At 38.6% G+C, this 17,777-nt stretch overlaps 1 long non-coding RNA gene across 1 annotated transcript in view; it reads left to right on the forward strand.

The window, feature by feature from the left end:
• Positions 1 to 15,924, forward strand: part of LOC139165750 (uncharacterized) — a 59,122-nt gene extending 43,198 nt beyond the window's left edge. Inside the window, exons 2-3 of the long non-coding RNA XR_011558794.1 lie at positions 1,184 to 1,301; positions 15,893 to 15,924. This is a non-coding gene — a long non-coding RNA (uncharacterized lncRNA). The remainder of the gene's footprint in view (positions 1 to 1,183; positions 1,302 to 15,892) is intronic.
• The last annotated feature ends 1,853 nt before the right edge of the window (positions 15,925 to 17,777 follow it).

Here is a 17,777-nt window from a genome sequence, read left to right on the forward strand (position 1 = left end):
GTTTCTCCTAATAAAAAATGTTGCTGCATGATGGCTAATGGAATTATAATGCAATCCTGTACATGCCTATTCCGAGTATGCCTCACTGAGTTAATTAGGATTTGCTTTCAGAGAAGTGATATGGGAGTGCAGACTCAGTCAAACAGAGTTCATCGGAAAAAGAAACACCTTCATATGTTTCCTTTAGGGATGAATGGATTCATGATTACCCTTCTAATATTCATGATTTGAGAAGTTCATTAGTGCCCAGGGAAGCAAGCTGAAAGGTGACTAGTTGAAACACTGGAAAGAAGAAGACGTTCTGAGTTCTACCTCTTTTTCAAGTCGAACTCAAATTTCACTTCATTTTCCCCCTCCAAAAAAGGAGAGAATCTTTAGCCCAAAGTATGGAAACCTTTTAAAAATGTCACTTTACATATGTTCTGTCGGGCTCTCGGGTAGACTCCTCCCAAAAATTCACAGGTACAAATTTCAGACACACACACGTTTGAAAATTCAAAACAATGTTCTTTGTAATGAAAATTCAGTTAAACTAAGCCCTCTTTTGGTATAGTAAAGAGCACTGGTCTCCAAACAAACTGGTAATTTGTACAAGTCCCTTATCAGTTCTGTGATACTTAGCTTGCAGCTGTGAGGCAATTCACAGTCCTTCTTCTTTCACAAAGTGAAACACACTTTGCTCTGGTTTAGTTTCAAAGCAGGGAAAAATCAGCACAAAAAAAGTCAAAGTCAGTAAAGCAGTCATGAAACAGAACGATAAGATAATCCTCCACAATGGCCAAACCCACAGGCTGCTATTTATAGCAGCCTCACTAATTACCACAGCCCCACCCAACCACAGGTGGCCTCATTTTCTTTGATAATAATATCTCAGTTGTTGTTGCCTATGCATCACTCTCCACATGCGTGGCTGTATCATTAACTCTTGTTCTGAATCCAAGGAGGAGCTAGATAATTGATCTCCTTCTGAGCTGTCTGCCCTACTCTCCTCCTCCATGTCACTCATGTCTTCTTTGTCAGAGGAGCCTTCATCAGCAGATCCCACTGGGGGCAAAACAGGCCTGCAGCATGTGGATGTCTCCCCCACATCCACAGTCCTTGGGGCAGGAGCTGGGCCAGATCTAACCACAACAACATATTGTTTTCCTCTCTTTTATTTCTTTTATTCTTTTATTTCTCTCAGAATCTCCTTTGCTCATGCAAACCATACAGCTTCTGAAATTCTCTTTCCACATAGAGGAGAAGCTTGTCTTCTAGCTTGACCTTCAGGACTAAGGAGGAAAAGATAAAGCAGAAAGCAGGTAAAAAGTGAATTGTAAAAACTTAAACTGATAAGAAACCTTTTGCCATTATTCAGCAGAATGTTTCTGCTGAGTGTAACAAATGTCTAGAAATCGTAAGAGGACTGTAATAGACCTAATGCTAATTCTGGAAAAGAGAACAATGTCTGTACAAACAGATATTTCCACAGTGGAAATACAATGGAATGATGATTAGTCATGCTGGTCACTAGTATGCTAGTGTCAGAAAATGTATTAGTTTGATAAAAAGTGAGGAAGAAAGGAAATTTGCAAACTCACTGAAACAGATCATATTTAAGACTATTTTTTTGTGTGTATGTCACAAGGAGAATAAATTCACAAATTAGTGCATTGCCTTGTGCTGAGGCTGAAAAGGAGAACTTCCCTGCCCCTCAGTCACAGAAAACCCAGCCTCACTTATCGTGGTTTGATATGGAGCACAGAATGTTTCAGCAGAATATATTAATTTCACAGTTGATTAAAAGAGAACCCTGGAAAGGAGAGAGGTTGTGTAGCTGTGCGGTTAAAGCACAAACATTCCAAGTTTCCAGATTCAAATCCTGGTATCTCCAACTAGGAATGGAATGCAGAAAATGCTGGCAATCAAAGTAGACAATCTTAAATTGGTCTGCCATAATGTAACGGCAACTGCTTGTATTTCTGTAAGAAATGTCTAGTTTGGTACAGACTGTCTGTATAAACTGCCTAGTATGGTACAGCAACCAAACAAGACAAGTTCAGACTTGTACTAATGGTTAGCACTGCAGAATTTTTTTTTTTTGCATCCATTCTGCCTTCCATTGAAGAGGTGTATATTGCACAGGTCAAAAAACAGCCTGACAAAATATCTACAGATCTCTCAAATCCTAGACATAAACTGTTTCAAATTCTCTCCTCGGGATGCCGTTATGTTTAGGACTATAGTTTTTCTGTTACAATGGAAAAAAAACATTGCATGCCAAAACAACTAGATACAAATACAGTTTTTCCCTTATGCCATTACTCTGCTGAACACCTAATTATCACAGTACTGTCTTATGTTTAAATATATTTACCCATTAATAGGGCTGCATTATTATTATCCTTGGCAATAATTCTATTCTATTCTATAATTCTATTCTATTCCATCCTATCCCATCCCATCCTATCCTATTCTTCTTTCTCTGTTCCTATCTGAAAATATTGTTGTATGCTAAGTCAGTATGGTAAGTCAGTAAGGCACTGGATGAGAATTTAGGGAATCCCATATTCAATCTTAGCCATAGAAACTCATGGGGCATTTTATTTTCCCTTAGCCTAATCTGCCTACAAAAGATGACTTTGGAGGAGATAAACTCAAGGGAGATCACTATATAAATTACTCTGAATTCTAGGAGAAAGAACTAACAAACACTGAAGATCTAGCTCAAGTGATTATTGTTTAATGGATTGCTTGAATTCTACACCACACGACATGACTTGAAGCCTCTTAGATAAATATCTGCTTTCACTCCTCCAATCAATATTGCCTATCAGTAATAGCCAAAAACCTCAGGAAGAAGGTGACCTATTGCTACCTCTCCCATTGATTGACAGTCTTATGGATATTGCTTTGTGGGGACATCTCAAACAACAACATAAGAGGGTTAAGTTGCTACTGTAAGTATATTGGAGAGCTATGTGTATCAAGTATAACTTTTCAACCATCCATTACTTTCCAAAATAGGGCTGACCTTCTTGTTCAGTCTGACTGCTAGTATTCTTTCCCAATATTTCTGCTGGAGATTATTTGAAATACTGCAAAAATAAATAAAATGGCTGAATACAGCAGCCTCTCTTATCAGCGAGCAGATGATCTGTATACCCTTTTTTATTTTTAATTGAAAAATAAAGCTTGCATTTGAGTTGGTGGTGGAGTTTTAATTTATTTGTCACTAAACCCCTTGTGTTTGATCAGTTGAACTTTTCAAGTCAGAAGCAAAGGTTGCTGAATTTGATTAATCTTCCTCTCCTGGGTGTCTGTACATTGAATTTCAGTTCTGCTTCACATAATGAATTGTTAGTGGTTTCTTTCTTTCTTTGGTTGGATATCTGTCTTTAATGATGGATATTTTTTAAAAATAAGAGTGAGATCCAAGCTTGGCCATGAATTCTCACTGGAACATGTTGTGATGGAAGGTATCATACACTTTTAAATTTACCACCATACCATTTCATCTATTTAAATGTCAGGTGGTCAAATGAATAGAACTGGGTAGTTTTTCTTATTGGTCTCATTATTTGGCAAGTAGCTGTTCCTGTGTGGCTTTAACATTCTTACAACAAGACCAAATAAGTTACTACTGATATATGCTTGTGCATTTTTATCTTCTGGAAAAAAGATGATCAAAAGCTCCACAGATTGGAATACATATTTGAGGATATAATATTTATTGCCACAGCTACCAAGGAGCACTTGTTTCTCTTCTCTTACTAAGTCAGTTGCAGAGAATCTGCAATGACTCATCCTAAGATGTTTCAGTAGAAGCCAGGCAGACTTTATTGGTCTATGCTGAATGTTTGCTGGGCTCATTTATTTATTTATTTCCTGATTCCAAGTTGGCAACAGAAGATATAATTCTGTTTTTTCCAATAAGAAAAAAAAAAGCTATAATAAGACCATACGCTGAGTGAAATGGATGATCAGTTAACAAAAAGTATATATTTATATAAATGCATTTACTCTTTAAATTTACTCATCCACTATTAGCAAGTGGCAGGACAGAACATAATGTTAAAATTCTTCATTTTCTCCAAGCTGATAATTAGCATGTAGCAGCCTTGTCTTGGTCTTGAATTTCATGAGTTAATCTGCAAATTATGGTAGGATCTGAAAAAAACATAGCCCTTGTTCTTCTCATCTATTAATGACCTGATAAGATTTCAGTATAGCATTGTAAAGACTATTCTATCATTTAACACTTAGAGTGAGCCAGTCTTGTGGTTTGAGATTTGTGAGGTCATCTGTCAGTTATTTTAAATCCTGTAAAAGTTTGCAACTTTTTCCTGTACCTACTTCTCTGCACTCTTTATCTGAAAGCCTGCTTCCAACTCTACCAACCTCACTCCATTTCTGCTTGCCAGCTGATGAAAACAGTTGGGTTGGCAAAAAGAAAAGCCAGATGGTAGCCCCATACCGTTAGGATCCATTACTAGTTGGACTATGTGATAGTATTTCTTTTTAATCTTCCCAAAGGGCTGTAAAGATATATTTACAGGTATCTTTACTGGTTGCTCAGGGAGCACAAATACTCATCATGCTACCTCCGTGGCCTGCTTCTGGGTTGGCAAAGCTTCTGTCTGGCAATAGGAGGAACAAACTATTGGAAAAGAGATGCCTTCATTTTGATCCATCAAGCCACATGGTACATAGTACTCTCACGCTGCTGAGAAACTTGAACATTGCTTGAAGTCAACAGCTTTCTTCTTGAGCTGTCCTCCTAGCATCAGGGTTATTCAGCCTATAAGCAGAACATTTTATTTAATTCTTATGATTAATAGCTATTATTAGACATTTTCCTGCGTACATCTTTGGCCTGGAAATCCCCAAAATGAGAAACTGCCGTGGATTATAAACTGCTGAGGACTATAAAATTCTATATTTTGGAGTCTTTCAGCTGACATTTGTTTTACAAGAACAAGAAGTGATTCTCCTCAGTGGGTGGAATGATCATCCAGGATGGGTTGATCTCGTCCAATTAGATGAGGACCAAGTCTGTAAATTTAAATACTGGGGGGCACTTCTGCTTTCCTCCCCCAGTTATGACTCAGTCCTCAGTCTGGACAGACATGGTCTTGTTCCATCCTAGGATTGCGGAGAGTCTGCGGAGAGGGGCGGCATACAAATCTAAATAATAAATAAATAATAAATAATAAGTTCCTTTAGCTGATATCGCTATTTTTCTCCTGTTTCATACCATGTGAGTTTGAGGCTTCTTTGATTCTTCTGGCAGTTTAATATTTTTTCACTGACTCTGACTGTGTAGCAAGAGCAATAAGAGGCCTTGGCCTTACTCCAGTCCTAGCATCTGGCATCTGCCCCGTTCAAGGGCCAAACCCATCCTGGTCAAGACTAAAGAGTGCAAGAAAGTTCTACCTTCCTTCACTTGCAGGCAGTCCTGGGGGATGTGATCCCTGTTCTTCCAACCAGAGAGGGTCAGGTCCCAGGCAATTCCAGGACAGGGATCCCCATGGCCACCAGTCCAAGCGGCCCATTCGAGGGGGGTGGGGTTGTTTCTAGTGATGCCCCAAATAAGTCTACCTCCAATCCTCCCATAGGGGGACACATGTCCTTATATGATTCCCAATGGGGCTCCATCACCCAGGACAAGTGGATCCTGGAAACTATCTCCCAGGGCCTATACTTAGAATTTGTCTCCCTTCCCTGAGGTTTTTTCCTACCCTGTCTGGTCTTCGGAAATCTGGTCAAATGTACTATTATGGCTGAGGCAGTTCAATACCTGCTTGACCTCAAGGCCATCCAGCAGGTGCCTGAAGACCAGGTTGGATTAGGGAACTATTCCATTCTGTTCATCATGCTCAAAACCTCAAGGGGATGGAGGGCAATTCTGGATTAGAAATGGTTGAACCATCATATTAAATTCTGTAAATTCAAGATGTACTCCCTCTCTACCATCCTGGGGTGTATTCGCCAAGAGATTATATGGCCTCTATTGACCTCACTTAAGCCTACCTGCACATCCCCATCCATCGGGATCATGGGCAGTATCTACAATTCTACTATGCAGTTAGGCACTTTCAGTACCTGGCCCTCCCCTTTGGCCTTTTGTCTGCACCTCGTGTCTTCATGAAGGTTCTGGTGGCCCTGGCAACACATCTAAGAACCCTAGGTGTCAGGGTCTACTGTTATTTAGATGACATCTTGGTCCTCACTCCTTCCCACCAATTGGCCTTGGACCATCTTCATCTCATGATATCAATTCTCACCTCTCATGGCTTTTCCATCAACATAAAGAGTCACCTTGAGCCCTCCACATCTATCCTTCCACCTGGGAGCAGTTATATGATTACCTAGAATGTAGAGTATCCTTGTCCCAAGGTAGGCAAGACCATCTCAGGGAGCTTTCTACTCAGGTTCAGTATCTGAGAAAGGTGCCCATTTCTGTCCTATTCACCCTGCTAGGAGAAATGATATCCGCCATCTCCATCAACTGGTGGGCAGGTCTACATTCTAGGAAGCTTCAATGGCTTCTTTTGTCCTTCCAGAAATCCTGTCGTAGAAACTCCAATGTCCAGATTCTGGTGACCCCAGGCATCTGCAGGTCTCTCACCTGCTGGAAATCTTCTGCCATATCTCAGGGATGTCTATTTCAAGAGCCTCACAGCTTCCTAGTCAGTTAATTATATGCCCCGGTTGTTCTGAGTGAAAGGATGTCATTTTCCAAGGCTTTTGTAAAATTCTCCTCATGTATGAGATATCCATTGTCCAGTTTCATATGTTATCTTGCTTACAGATGTGGTAATTCAGATTTCAGTTCACTTATAGAAACCTTTCCTTTAATGGGATTCTGGAAACAGTCGTACAGTCAACTATGTTGCCAAATATCCTATTATCTCCACGTTCCCTTTTTCAATAGACTTACTTTATTCCTCATGTGTATTCCAACAAGTTCCTATTTGAATGCACCCAAGAAGAATGTTGGCAGTTAATGTTTTAAATACTTTTATTTTATGCTTTGTTTACCATCCTGCCATTGAAGGTGAAATATAGCTGGAATTGAAAGTGCTTCAGTAAGATCCTAAACTGTTAAAAAAATCTGTGTCATAATTTGAAGATACAGTGGTACCTCATCATACGAACTTAATTGGTTCCAGGAGGAGGTTCGTAAGGTGAAAAGTTCGTAAGATGAAACAATGTTTCCCATAGGAATCAATGTAAAAGCAAATAATGCATGCAAATCCTTCAGGAAAATCCCAAATTTTAGAAGGGAGGCGAACAGAGGGCAGGGAGGAGCAGCTAAAGGGGGCAGGTGGAAGAAGCAAGGCTAGGCTAAAGGGTGAGTGGGAAGGAAGAAAGGCAAGGGAGGGCGCCCCTCCCTTTTCTTTCTTCAAAAGACACAGTTTCAGTTCCTTTGCAAGCACGTTGTTCTCTGCAAAATTTTTCCTCCCCCAAGCTGCCCCTCCCTCCTCCCTTTTCTTTCTTCAAAAGACACCCTTTCAGTTCCTTTGCAAGCACGTTGTTCTCTGCAAAATGTTTCCTACTCCAAGCAGCCCCTCCCTTTTCTTTCTTCAAAAAAGGGGGGGAAAAGAAACCCCATCATCCCAGCAGCAGCTGCTTGGGTTCGTAAGGTGAAAATAGTTCGGAAGAAGAGGCAAAAAAATCTTAAACACCGGGTTCGTATCTTGAAAAGTTCGTTAGAAGAGGCTTTTGTAAGATGAGGTACCACTGTATTTGTAGACCCTTAGGAATCTATGAAGAACCATGTAGATAATTTAATCTTACTTTCTGTTTGGTGAAGGACTTGCAATGAAATGTGCCATTTGAGATGGCTATCCAACTATTGAGGCACCCCATGCTGTGCCTAATGAGATGCATGATTGCTAAATGATTGCAATGAAGAGAGCCAGGATTGTGGTTGTTAAGCAAGATGATCACACAGACTTCTTGCCTGGCTGAATTGTGGTTGTAAGCCAAGAACTACCTATATAGATATATATATATATATGTAGATTGTTCTGAGTTCGGGTTTTGCCCTGTGTAATATTTTGCATGTCTATGCGACGTTTCGGCAAAATCACATTCACCATCATCAGGCTGAAGTTCCAATCTTTGTGTTGGAACTTCAGGCTGATGATGGTGAATGTGATTTCGCCGAAACGTCGCATAGACATGCAAAATATTACACAGGGCAAAACCCGAACTCAGAACAATCTACATACACATACCCGTGAAAATTTACGAAAACAAATATATATATATATATATATATATATATATATATATATATATATATATATATATATATGCATCCATCACATATGCTTAATTAACAATTGGCTGATCTACTTAACAGTATTAGTAATAGAGCCGTGATGGTACAGTGATTAGAGTGCAGGTAAACAGACAGAGTTTGATCCTGATTGGCTGAAGGATGCATTCAGCCTTCTATCCTTCTGAGGTCAGTAAAATGAGAAACCAGGTTGTTTGGGGCAATATGCTGACTCTGTAAAATACTTGGATAGAGCTTTAACGCACTATGAAGTGTTATATATGTTAAGTTTGGAATAAGTTGCAGGACACGTGGCTGCCTGATTCTTCTTTATTAGGAATCGGCTCGTGTGTAACCAAATGTGCAGCAATGTATACAATCGAAATTCACGGTAAAAGACAGGGTTTTGCTTTTTAAAGGATTTTTCCTCATAGGCGTGGCTTGACAGCCGCTCGAATTTCCCGGCTGTGGTTTAACCAATCCGCGGCCGGTATGTAAACGATGTACATTAGCATAAGGTATTAGCATAACATATCTGCATATTGAATATTTACATAGGTACACAACAATATAAGTCTAAGTGCTATTGCTATTAGTATTTAGTCCATATTTTTTATCATCTTATCATCTAGGTTAGCATGGAATCCTTGCATTTAAATACCAATCTTAAAAAATGTTCTGTTCTAGCATCTTACAACTCTGCATACTTAAGCCAGAAAGAGGAAAAACATCACACTTCTATCATATCTTCCTTTCATACATCAATACTCTTTGCCTAACGATATAATTCAGATTGATCTGAAATATTGTTTTGGATTAATGAGTGAGCTGGGGTGGGGAAAGACAGTGAGCTGTCATATTCAATTAACTGTATTGCTAAGCCTGACCATTTTACCATTTTTGCTAAACTGTTTGTTGAAAATATGAAAGATATCCTCATTCTGAATTATATCATTTTTATTTCCTGCTTCTTTTACATGTCTTCCAGGATTCATGGTTACTTTCTCTCCGCCTTTTACCTGATCCTTTGACCCCTTCTTGGAGTTCCTCCACAATTACTAATCATCAAGCTAATGTCTTCCTGATGCAACTAATGATTACTCTAGCAATTCTGACATCTCCTCTCTCCTAGGGACACTTGATGCATTGTCCCCCTCAGTCTTCCCTAGCACTTTTCATTTTCTAGGAAATTTCTCTTTGACATCTGTTCCAGCCAGGCTCCAAAGGGATCCTGCATAGTAGAGTTGTAAATAGTTGGTTTTTATGAAGAAGACAAAGTGTCTCTGTAGCTTCATAAATAACACCCCATGTGTCCAGCCATTATCCTCTCTGGTCAGCATCCACAAGCCAAAAATGAGATCTGTTTTGATCATCAGTTTTTCGTTAGCTGACTGACAAAAGAACGGATTTGGTATCTATTTTTCAACCTCAAAGTCCTGCAGCTGGAAGCTATCTTGTTTGTATTGCCTTAAATCAATATTTCAGATTCCTTAAATATTGTTTGAAAACGGAACAAGAAAGTTTCTTTGCCTGTTGTTCTGTTTACCCAGAACTGAAGATGTCTGCTTACTGGCAACAGTGGATGGAGAAAGGTTGCACTGAAACTTGTCTAAAATAGCAATTCTGCCTTTCTTATTGCACAGATGAAATGAATTCCTCTTGTGGTAGACGCGGAGGTCAGAAAAAGCCAATCTAACTATCCTTCAAATCCTGAACTAGTTTGTGATCTAAATGGAGGATTTTACCCATAACCCTACCTGAATACTAAAATCCATATATCTTTATGATTAATATTAATATTGACGATTTCCACATTGCTTATTTGTACCCTATGACAATAATTAAGTGTTGTACCTCATGATTCTTGACAAATGTATCTTTTCTTTTATGTACACTGAGAGCATAGGCACCAATGACAAATTCCTTGTGTGTCCATTCACACTTGGCCAATGAAGAATTCTATTCTATTCTATTCTATTCTATTCTATTCTACTCTGTTCTGTTCTGTTCTGTCCGGGTCACTCCGGAAGCTATGACCAACCCAAAAAGATAAGCCAGACACCGGTTGAATCCAAACACAGTTTTATAATGGTAAAGAGAAAAGAAGCCAACAGAAAATGTCCTTACAAGTCAGGAAAGCACTGGAACTCCAAATAGATACACGAAGGCAATTGTTCATACAAAAACACAGGATCCTTGATGACAAACGAGGCTGTTGCTAACAGGCAAATCTCCCACGGGTCTTCAAGACTGCTGGGCCACGAGCCAGGAACAAAACGCTGAGAGAAAAGGCAGATAACTCCAACTCCACTGTGATAACACTCCATGCTGCTGGAATGGTTCTCATGCCTTATAAACCCTTCCCTGCTAATGAGAACCACACCCAAGCCCTGGTGTTCCTCATTCAACGCTGATAATATCTATTCAGTTGCTGCCTCCTTTGATCTATGCATCTCTGTCGCATATTAATGATAGCTTGTGCCTCATCATCCAATGACTCCAGAGACTCCCAGCTACTTGCTTGAGAGAGCCCCTCCCCAGGGCTCCCAGGCCCCTCTTCCTCATCACTTTCCAGATTGTTATCTCCCCAGTCTGGCTGCCAAGAACTCTCCTCTTCGCTCTCAGCCTCCCCCGGGCATGGAGCCAGCAGAGACGCAGCTGGTCTTTGATCTTGCTCAGGCTGAACCACAACACTATTCTATTCATCTAAATTGATCACTGCTTCCCCTAGATAGCAGTAAAAACAGCATGAATATTTGCAGGGAAAATCTCCATTACAAGATTATATACATATCAGTTACCGAGCACTCAAGAACCCAATTTATGGCCATTGCCTGAGTAATGACGTGAATGATCCTCAAGGGTGACCACCATCACTGGTACAGAGCAGAAATGCTTGTATAGTGACTATTCTTGCTTTTTAAAATGGAAGAAACAGTGTCAAAATAAGTTTCGGCTTTCATTGCTGTCGGCTTTGCTATAGGGAATGCAAGAGAGGCCATTTTGATCAATGAATTGCCTTTATGAAAATATTTTCATTTGTTTTGTTAGATCTGAATGGATTGCTTCTTATATTATGTTTCCCCTGTCCCCTTTTAGGACTTCTAATTTCAACTGTAAAACTCCTCCCTCTCCCCTCCCTTCCCCTCCCAATCTTCTCTCTTCTTGTTTTCAAAAGAAATGCTCCGAAAAGAACATTTTGTACAAAAATTTACCAAAGCGTGTGTTTGCAAATTCCCCATCATACAGGACACTAAAATTAGTAATATTTTGGCATATGTTAACTCAAAAATCTTTGCTTCACTACTTTTCCCCCCCAGTATATTTTACAGAAAATTCTCATGAGAGTAAAGGTCAGTTGCTTCCCTATAGCATTTTAGAAGATTCACATTACTCGTGTTCCAGTCTATATATTATGAAATTAAGTAGATACCCTTGGGGTTAATTCCTTATTGTAAATGTAATGAAAGAAACACTTTCCTGCACTCAGTATAAAATCTATAGCTCTTAGAATCCACTAGTCTTCATGATTTCTGGTATCAGCAAAGTATTTCTGAAAGCCATAAAAAAGAACATTTTTGCAGTGCTTCATCAGTGATTTATTATTAAAGAAAAAATTCATTTGGAAGAAGAATTATCGGGTGCTTATAAAAAGTTTTTGTCTCTGAGACTCTAAAGCTCATATAACTGAAGATACATATCCCAAAACTGGGAATAACCCCCAAAGGGACCAGAACTATTTGTTCTGACAACCCAGTTACAATGCAGGGAATAAAAGTTAGAGTTGCAATTTCCTCCACTTCCCATAAACTGGACTAATTTTAACACCAGTCAAAAACATGAGATAAATATAAACTGTGCCTTCAACCTGAAGGGAAAAATACATAAACATATTTCTAAGAAATAAATGGAAAGTGATCTCTTGCTTTAAGAAGAGCTAAAGAAGGAAGTCAGAGAGGAAATTGGTTCAATTGGAGGCAGGAGTGGGTTCTACTTAGCTTCCCACTGGTTTGCATCACAAAAGATTGCCCAAGCCAAAATTATCATGAAGGGCAACTTCCAATGGTTGAAAGAAGTATGCCTGTAACAGTCTCAACTGTCATAAAGGAATCAGGCAAACCTCAATCCTTGATCATATTTTTAAGTGCATCATGGGAGAAGATGCACATATTCCTTAAGGAAAAGAAATAGAAGTACGACTTTGCATATTAGAAGAACTAATGAGGGAACTTTTGGTCTGTACAAGTTGACAACTAGTGATACAAGTGGTCCTATTAGAGAGAAAGTTGTCCTTTGCTGTAGAGTTTTCTTATAGAGGTACAATTTAGGGATGTCAAACTTACAGCCCATGGGCTGGATTCATCATGCATAGGCCAAGCCCACCCCATCTCTGCAAATGGGAAAAACATTGTGAAGTTATGTGATGACAACATGATGTGGCAAAGTTTGATGCCCGTGAGCTGGATGGTCTCCATCAGAGTGATAGGAGTGGTTTCTGCACTTAGTAAAGTAGGTGCGTGGACGAAAGGACCTTTTCAGTGACTTCCATTATTATGATTTTATGATTAAGCTTCTTGGCTGGAGATGAAACAAAAACAGTATAAGAAGGTCATGTTTATAAGATGTGTTTATGCTCCATGGCTGCTTTTATATCTCTGAAGGATTGTATGAATCTTTTTATGAAGAAACATAAAGAACATGCTGATGAGTTTCTTTGGGCAAGACTTTTCTACAAGTATGCTGTAAATCCTGCAGCATAAATACCCATTTAAAAGCAGCAGAGAAATATAAAAAACAGATTCCTAATAATTTCCTTTTATTTTTGAACTAACTTTTAGTTGATGTTAAAATCTCTGACTTAAAATTGTTGTTGATGTTAAAAACTCTAACAGGTTTTTTTTAAATATAAAAGTTTAACATTTTATTTTAAAAAAATAAAGTCAGAATACAGAATCAATTCAAAACTCACTGTATTTGGTACAATAATTTTTAGGTACTGTTCTTTTTAATAAAAGAAGGTGAGAAAAAAAATCCATTCTTTATTTTCTGGATCCTTGCACCTTTGACAGCATTTTATGTCTTTTTGATTTCACCAATCTTTCTATAATAGGCAGTTGCCTCTAACTGTAAAACAAGAGAAACACATTTCTATGAAACTGGCAAAGGATAGGGAGGATGTAAGCCTGAAGCCAATAAGGCCACAATCTTCAATACTTATCCCACAGCCATCCCAAAGATAATCACAGCTGCTATTCTCAAGAAAGTGGCTTGAAAGTTACAACACAAGGCCATGACCTGCCATTTTAGGATTAGACCTGCATGAGTTTGATGGACCTTTCTGTAGCTGAGATGGTAATACCTGGAAAGAAGCCAAAGAAGGTTTACAGTTTAAAGATGTCAGTTAAAGTCCTAAGTTCAACAATTTAGTGGTCCAAGTCTACAGCTTATCTGATTCAGGCCCATGAACAGTTGATTAAAAATAGGCTGTTTTAAATGTCACAATGAGATGCCAGAAAAGAGGTTTCAGAGGTACTATAAGAATCTTGTTTGACCTTGCACCAATGCCTGATTGTTACTCCCAAATTTCTAAAAAAGTTGAGGGGAAAAATTCTGGCAAATCTACTTACACCAATCTAACAGTCTTTAAAAGAAGAGAAGGGCATCAGGTTAAGTCAAGTTGAAATTTAAAATAGGCTTCTAAATCAGGAGTTTTCAGACTGTTTTGTAGGAGACAAAGTGGCTGTCAATTGGCCTATAAGAAATTGAAAAAACAATATTTGTACGTAACCAAGAATTCAGTACTATTTTTATCTGCAAGACTTTGCAATTTGCAAATACTACCTATTTGCATTAAATTAATTAATTTGTTGCTTGTATCTGTTCTGTCAGGCTCTCTGGTAGAATCCTCCCAAAAATTCACAGGTACAAATTTCAGACACACACACGTTTGAAAATTCAAAACAATGTTCTTTATAATGAAAATTCACTTAAACTAAGCCCTCTTTTGGTATAGCAAAGAGCACTGGTCTCCAAACAAACTGGTAATTTGTACAAGTCCCTTATCAGTTCTGTGATACTTAGCTTGCAGCTGTGAGGCAATTCACAGTCCTTCTTCTTTCACAAAGTGAAACACACTTTGCCCTGGTTTAGTTTCCAAGCGGGGAAAAATCATCACACAAAAGGTCAAAGTCAGTAAAGCAGTCATGAAACACAACGATCAAATAATCCTCCACAATGGCCAAACCCACAGGCTGCTATTTATAGCAGCCTCACTAATTACCACAGCCCCACCCAACCACAGGTGGCCTCATTTTCTTTGATAATAATCTCTCAGTTGTTGTTGCCTATGCCTCGCTCTCCGCATACGTGGCTATATCATTAACTCTTGTTCTGAATCCAAGGAGGAGCTAGATAATTGATCTCCTTCTGAGCTGTCTGCCACTCTCCTCCTCCCTGTCACTCATGTCTTCTTTGTCAGAGGAGCCTTCACCAGTAGATTCCACTGGGGGCAAAACAGGCCTGCAGCATGTGGATGTCTCTCCCACATCCACAGTCCTTGGGGCAGGAGGTGGGCCAGAGCTAACCACAACAGTATCCTTACAATTTATATTGACTGGTTCCTAATATGATTTGATAGATTATTTATATCTGGACTGTCATTAAGTGTTGTATTTTATGATTCTTGATGAATGTATCTTTTCTTTTATGTACGCTGAGACCATATGCACATTGACAAATTACTTGTGTGTCCAATCTCACTTGGCCAATAAAAAGTATATGTATTCTATTCTATTCTATTCTATTCTATTCTATTCTATTCTATTCTATTATATTCATTGAAAGATCAGAAATCCAATTGCAGTTTCCTCTGTATTCTTGGTAATGCTGACTGGACTTCTTAGAATTTAGCTCAGCAACATTAGGAAGTGTATTATAAGCTGTTTCCAACATAAATAATAATTTATGGGTTTCCAAAGGCTTCCAAAACCCTTGTGTGTTAGTATATGCATAAAATCAAACGGGGGATAGGGATCAGTATGATTTTTTTTTAATTTAAATACATTTCATTTTATTTCATTCTGGAATGGAAATCCTTGGACTACATACCTGAGTTTAGTGTTATATAACTTTAATGAATGCATCTTAAAAGTGTTGATATTTGTGCTTAATTTCACTGGCAGCACAGTACAAACTAAAAATGGAAAAAGTTACAGAAAAGATTGTAGGTGCTGCTGCAATAAGTATAAAAATAATACATCTCCTGAGGATTTTGTTACTTCTTATCTTAAAAAAGTATTGTCAAGAGATAATCACAAACACTCGTAATGTTTAGTCAATTTTAATGAACAAGATATGCTTCATGTTTGTTTTAATTGTTGCTAAGCTACCTTTTAGGAAAAGAGACAAAGAATTATTTACAAATATGAAAAATGATGTTCTGTTAAAATTACAAATACTATCTAATTAACCCAAATCAAACCAGAATTGGATGACTACCATTCAAATAATTGAACAGCTTAAGAAAACCCTAGTTTATGAAGAAATAATGAACAAAAATCATTTTATTTTTCAATGATTTTTCTTTTTCCTTTTTTGGCACTTCTTCTGCATAAAATTGTCTAGTCAAACTGCAGTTTGAATGAAAAGTAATATCTCAAGTGGTATACATCACCAACAGATGACAGGACTGATGTAGTAGAAACTTTGACATACCTGATGGAAAGTTACTGTAAGAAAATAAACTGCACTGCTATTGTTCATGATATGTAAGCCTGCGGTGAGTACCTGCCAGTTCCATTTTAAATAATGTGCCTTGGTTGGATTTTTGAATGCTGAAGGATTCTGCCAGTGAAATTCTTCACTGAATGCAGGTTGTTTATGTTGCTGACGTGAATATTGTTATGTGCTGATGTGAATATTGTTCATTATTGGGATAGATAGATAGACAGATAGATAGATAGATAGATAGATAGATAGATAGATAGATAGATAGATAGGTAGATAGGTAGATAGATAGGGGAAGAGAGAGAGAGAGAGATCAATTAATAAAGTGAGCAACAACTAAGAATCTAAGCAGAGAATCAGATTGGTGAAATGGTTAAGGAACCAGGCTTAAGAAACCAGGAGAATGTGACTTCTGCCTTAGGCACAAAACAGCTAGATGTTCTTTGGCCATTTCTCTATCTCAACCTTAGTAAGTAGGCAATGGCAAACACTTCTTACCAAGAGGAACTAATACAGGCAGCCATCAGGGAATCAAGACTGTCTTGAAAGAAAGAAGGAGGAAGAATTAGTTTTAGTTAATTTTTAGTTGGAAGGAAACTGGTGATTACAAAGATCCTAGATATGAGTTCCAAATTGCCTTGTTACCCAGGAAGAAAACTGCTTGGTTGACTCTGAAAAGGAATTATATCCATAAAGTTACAGAGAGTCAGGTTTCACTCAAAATAATTTCATATACATAGCCATTGAAAACTACTTTTATTTGTTTCCAAATGATACATAGGAAAAGAGACTAAATGTATGGAGAAAATGTGTTTATTAAACAAAATAACAATTGCCTTTGAATAAAAATAGATAATAATTGTATGTAATTAACACAATGGTTCTTTTAATGAGCAGCAGATGGTTGGAGAAGTTCAAAGCAAAGGGTAATGTTGGAGTGTTTGCACATATTTCCAGTGTGGGGTTCAAGAGTTAATAACCACAAGCAGGCGTTTGTTTGATAATGAGGACAGAAGGACCCAAATAAAACATCCCCCTTCAATTAAATTATCAATTGACTCTAATCTCCAGCCAAATACACACTTTTGACCTGCAGTTTTCTTGTAACTATTGGTTTGTTGTTTTAAATGTGAAGTCCCTGGGTTTAAAGATACTTCAGAATTATGGGATTCTTAAACTCTTTTCATCAAATAACCCTTCACCTTTTCCTTGCAACTCAGTGGTTGAGAGTTGGCAGTGATGGCAAACCTTTTTCTCCCTGGGTGTCGAAAAAGCATGGGTGTGTGCTATTGTGAATGCGTGAGTGCCCACACCCATAAATCAATGCCTGGGAAGGGCGAAAACAGCTTCCCCCGCCCCCCGGAGGCCCTCTGAAGGCCAGAAATGGCCTGTTTTCCAACTTCTGGTGAGTCCAGTAGACTCGTGTTTTGCCCTCCCCAGGCTCCAAAGGCTTCCCTGGAGCCAGGGGAGGGTAAAAACGCTTCTCACATCACTCCAGAGGCTCTCTGGAATCCAAAAATGCCCTCCCAGAGCCTCTGTATGAGCCAAAAATAAGCTGGCTGGCACACACACATGCACATTGGAGATGAGCTAGGGCAATGGCTCATGTGCTAGCAGATATGGCTCCGCGTGCCACCAGTGGCACCCGTGCCATAGGTTCGCCATCACTGCTCTAAGGCAATCAACTTCATAAATCAATTTCTATGGCGATCAACTTCATAATCTTAATATTCAGTAGCTGTTTAGATTTACCTAAGTGACCATTTGGTGCTTTTGTCTGCTT

This window comes from Erythrolamprus reginae, chromosome 3, assembly GCF_031021105.1.
Source record: "Erythrolamprus reginae isolate rEryReg1 chromosome 3, rEryReg1.hap1, whole genome shotgun sequence".
In the NCBI taxonomy this organism is placed as follows: domain Eukaryota; kingdom Metazoa; phylum Chordata; class Lepidosauria; order Squamata; family Dipsadidae; genus Erythrolamprus; species Erythrolamprus reginae.